At 39.4% G+C, this 4,987-nt stretch overlaps 1 protein-coding gene across 7 annotated transcripts in view; it reads left to right on the top strand.

Annotated features, from left to right (window-relative positions):
- Positions 1-3,074, top strand: part of LOC143498978 (sodium/potassium/calcium exchanger 2-like) — a 43,688-nt gene extending 40,614 nt beyond the window's left edge. For all 7 annotated transcript variants that reach the window (XM_076993891.1, XM_076993894.1, XM_076993896.1 and 4 more), the window contains one exon: positions 1-3,074. This exon is cut by the window's left edge and continues 1,320 nt beyond it. The gene's annotated coding sequence lies outside the window, so the exon portion shown is untranslated.
- Positions 3,075-4,987: the final 1,913 nt, after the last annotated feature.

Genomic DNA, 4,987 nt, shown 5'->3' on the forward strand with positions numbered 1-4,987 from the left:
CCCCAGGGGTGTTTCCTGTCTGCTGACAGGACACTCTGACACAGTGGTCTCCACTTTGGGACAAAACATCAGAGTGTAGAAACATACAATTATTCACTGATTTATTAATTTTTCTTGAGTGTTAAATGACAATTCTGTTGGTGTAATAACTGATAGTAGAGCTAGCTTAACTGCAGTATGGAATGCAGCAAAAAAGATTATTTTTGTAACTCAAGTAACTCAAAAGACATAGTGGTCCCATCACATTATTAACTCATATGACTTAATACTCCCATCTTAATTTAAACAACTAAGCAGTCCCATCACATCATGTCAAATGACTAAACAGTCCATTCGCATTAACTCAAATGACTAAGCAGTCCCATCACATTAACTCAAACGACTAAGCAGTCCCATGCCCCATTCGCACACTTGTATGTATTAGTATAGACTTTACAATAAATAACTTAGATTAGACTCCTAAAGCATTATGTAGGAGAAAACCATATAACTCTCTTAGGGGGGGATAAAAACAGTAGCAACAGAAGGGACTTGAACAGATGCTTCTCCGTGTAGTTCAGTGTCCGAACAGCCCACAGATCTGTATTCTGTGCCCCCCAAACCCCCCACCCCCACTGGAGGCTGTGTGCAATAATTTCCTTGAACACTTGAGACTCGGACCGCGCGTCATGCTCCTAACAGATTTTGGCGAATCTGAGTATTTATGAGTAGCAGCACTTTAGATGTGTTTTTCTTACTTTTTTAAACAGGAAAGTTAGAAAATACCTACATGAAAACTCCTGTAAGCTGGTTCAAAATGTGTGTGCTTATTGATTTATATCTGTGACACTACAAACTAACATTTGCATCATTGATTTTCAAAATAATTAGTCTTTTGGATGCAAATGAAAATTAATATGCTAGAACTGTCTACTTGTATTCTGTAATCTTAATTATTTATCGCACCTGTGCTGTCTTCTTTGAAGGATATTTTACTTCATACCTGTGTCATTTGTACATATGATACTCCTAACAGACATTGCATTGAATCTTTGTTCACTGTTGGCATGTCCATACATTTAGGTTCCTGCCTTAAGTTTAGCAGTCTGCGGCTAGTTCCAGAGCTGAAGGTTTGAAGTGATGTGAATTGAATGACCGTGTGCTTTGTACAGCTACAGTGGAACTGTACTCTGTGATACACACTTGGAAAGCAATGGTACAGATTCTGTGCTCAGCAGAAAGGAATAAGCAATCGCTCACATCCTGACTTTCAAATGGTACAGATATACCAGTAGTGCAGACTCAGAATTCAGTGGAATAGAGCCACTAATGACCAAGCCTTAGAATCACTAACTCACACGTTACAGACTCATTTCAATACTGGTATAGACCAATCACTGATACAGGCTGACTAGTAACACCAAGTCACTGATAACAGTGACTCAGTAGTACAGACTCAGATCTAAATAGTCTCAGTACTCAGTAGTACAGTCTTAGTTCTCAGTAGCACAGACTCAACACTCAGTAGTGCAGTCTGGTCTCAGTAGTACAGTGTCAGTACTCAGTAGTGCAGGCTCAGCACTTAGTAGTACCATCTCAGTACCCAGTGCTGTGGACTTTACTGCTTTGGTCTGATTTCCTTGGCAGCTCATGTGGAGGTCAAATGCCTGAGCTACACATCTGGGCTAAACACGGTAGAGTGTGGTGAGAATTACCCTTTGTTCCTTTTGTAAATATTGTAAACATGCATAACATAGATATAACATTTTCATGTAGAAGCAGGCAAGTGGTCTTAAAGATTTGAGATGTACATTACATGTCTATTTACATATATGAACCTTTGGTTTCCCTTTACTTTTAAGATGGAATACATAAATTTCATACTCTGTGACATTCATGGATTTTCAGATAATTTTCAGGCATTATCAGTGTTTATTGCTGATACTGTACCATTCTTTCATTTTTATTTACATTTATTTTCCTTTGTAATACAGTTGTAATTAGGGAATTAGGGCTTTAAAAGGCACTGCCTTGCTGAAGTGTACAAAAAAGGAAAGTGAAATTGTATGTGATTTCTGCCATGTTTCTACTGTTAGCCTTTGTGGGTACCCATGCCATGAACCTCAACCTCCACCCCAAGCCCCTGCCCCTGAAACCATGACATCCCAGAGTCTCAAAGCAGTGAGAAGTCATCCCTGGCTGGCCAAAACACACTTGCAAGGATTGCTGAACATGATCTTTTATGCTGCATTTATTTGTTTATTGAGTGTTCATCGTTTGCCTTCTGATTGAACATCGACTGTAGGACGTTGGTTGGTTCTGAGCATGTTGCCCAGGGCTACGTGAAGGATATATGTCCACTTTCTGTGCAGGGCATGACATCTTGCTTTATTTGGCCCTCTCATTTAATTCATGAACACATTATATCAAACACACCTTATATTGTAATATATTGCATTGAATGTGTATTAAAAAATGTAAAAAGCAAGATTTTGCCTGGAATGTAGGAGAGCAGAGCTGTAGTTTTGGGGAGTGCTGCGTTTGCAGCAGGTACTGGGAGACGTGCAGGACAGCGTGTTTCACAGTGCCGTCCCCCGAGGCTGCAGTCCCACTCTCACGGTGGAATTGGGTGAGCTTAGCCTTCATCCGACCGTTCCCTAACGCTAACGATGTTCGCGGTGGCCGATGCTAATTTGCTGATGGGTTTACTTTGAGAGACGGCGTCGGAGATGAGTGAGACGCCTCACGGGGACAGAGAGCATGTGCACACAGGAGGATCTGTGAGCTCCTGCAGGTCCTGTGTGTGTGTTCTCAGTGTGTGGGCAGCAGAGACACACCGAGGGAGATCCTTCAACCACTGTAAGACTTCTTCACAAGCATGAGTGTAGACTAACACTGCATGAAGCTGTCGACCGTGCATCATGGAGAGTGGATGAAGATCTCACATCATCACTCTCACACCCAGTGATCTATATGAATGCCACATTTTCAGGGTGTTAATGTAGATTATTTAACATGTGTATGTGTGTTTATATACTACACACAAAACTACATATACATGCAAAATATATGATACAATAAAGGGAAATACAATATTTCGAGTGTTTCTTTTTCTATAAATTAACCTTCTTTGTATGTAAAATGAAAGATATTTGAACAAGTTGTTTGAATGCCAATCAAAATCCTTTACATACTGACCTGTTGAGCACTTTTAAAGTTTCTCTGTGATATCTGGATTCAGTAGTTTCTCAACAGAGTTTAGGCAAGTCTAATGTTTTTAATGAAGTTACATTTATAGAGTGCCTTTCACAAGACTAATGTTTTTAATGAAGTTACACTTATAGAGTGCCTTTCACAAGTCTCAAGGACACTTCTACTCAACACACTGCCCAACACTTTCACATCCAGTCAACACACCAGTGAGAAGCATGCAGTGCTGATTGGTTGTGCAACCTCATGGTGAAAGGAAAATGGGAAACTCGTATGTTAAAACACGATTAACTGATTCATTTGAAGAAAAGACCTTTGTTTGGATCACAGGAGGCACAAACCATGAGGCACAAATCAGGCTGTTTTGCCCTTCAACTTTATATTTGTAAAATCTATGTATAATATATTTGTACAGAACAAAATGGGAAAATAACTTCCTATTTTCGTCCTACAACAAACACCTATTTTTATTTTTCTAATGTTTTATTTGTATGTTTTCAGTAACGATTCCTGTCCTGTTCAGACAGGAAGTTTAGTAAGCAACATTCCAGTGCAAGACTGTGTACAGCTCTAAAGTGAATCAAAAGCCATCCATTTGATCAACAAATACTTCCTCGAAAATCTACATTTAAACTTCATGACCTTATTGTCATGTAGTTCATGTATAGCATGAAGATTTGTTGTCTTAAATCTTTCCGAATGATTCGGAATTACAAAGTGGAGATAAATTAAAGTGATTATATTTAGTCAACCAACCACTAGATGGCAGCAAAGTACAACCACGCCAAAAAAGCCCGAAAAGAATGAAAAAGGTGAGCAGCAGGAGAGAGGACGTTCCTACAGCAACTGTGTTTCTCACACTGCACAAGTAATAACTGATACAGTAACCTTAATGAAATAAAACCAAGGTACCACACCAGCTGGTGACCTGAACAGTTACTAGCAGCAGTGTAGGATATTACCACCCCTGTCCAAACAGGATTCAATGTGTTCCTGCAATTACTTACGTGGCTCACCAGAGGGTACACGCATGACTCCGTTGGTAATATCGCCACAAACATGCACGCTAGTTACAAATGACTCTACTACTACGGACATTGATGGATGGTGTTGACAGATTTGACCGGTCCGGTCGTTGCGTTCCACCAAAATAAACAGATTCCCGAAACCTGACTATATTATTGACTATTGGTTTATGGATTCACTCCCGTGCCAAAATGAAAGACGAATTTCGTGCGTGTTTGTTTTTTCACACTGGAGTGTTTTTTTCCCTTATCGATTTCATCACGGTTCTCACACTACAGTACAAGCACATTTCTATGGTGTGATTTTTGTGTCAAAAGTTCCACAGAAGCAAAAGTAAATCTGTAGGCAAAATTCTTAGCATCAAGAGCAGAAAGTATATGTTGTAAATGCAAAACAGAAAAAAATATATCAAAAGTATATATTTAAAATATAATTGGTTACTTGAAACTTATTTTTGTTTGTATTTTGACAGTTTTTGGTTCCATTGTTTTTGTTTTTTTTTTTGGATTTTCCCAGTAACATCTTTTGCTTCTGGAATCTCTCTTTGCTTCTGCTTCGTTTATTGCTTCTGAGTTTTGGAACACATTTCACGCGTTCCTCTGCAATCTCCATTGGTCACTGATTCTAGACTGACACAGAGCTCTGAAACCAAGCCACGCCCACCCCACCAGCTTCCCAGCATTTTCAAACATGGAGGAACGTAGGGGTTCTGTTTCACAGCAGCAGGTAAACTGAGTTTTACCATTAAAGTTTATACAAAGGTTATAATTAA

This window comes from Brachyhypopomus gauderio, unplaced genomic scaffold (assembly GCF_052324685.1).
Source record: "Brachyhypopomus gauderio isolate BG-103 unplaced genomic scaffold, BGAUD_0.2 sc128, whole genome shotgun sequence".
Classification (NCBI taxonomy): Eukaryota; Metazoa; Chordata; class Actinopteri; order Gymnotiformes; family Hypopomidae; genus Brachyhypopomus; species Brachyhypopomus gauderio.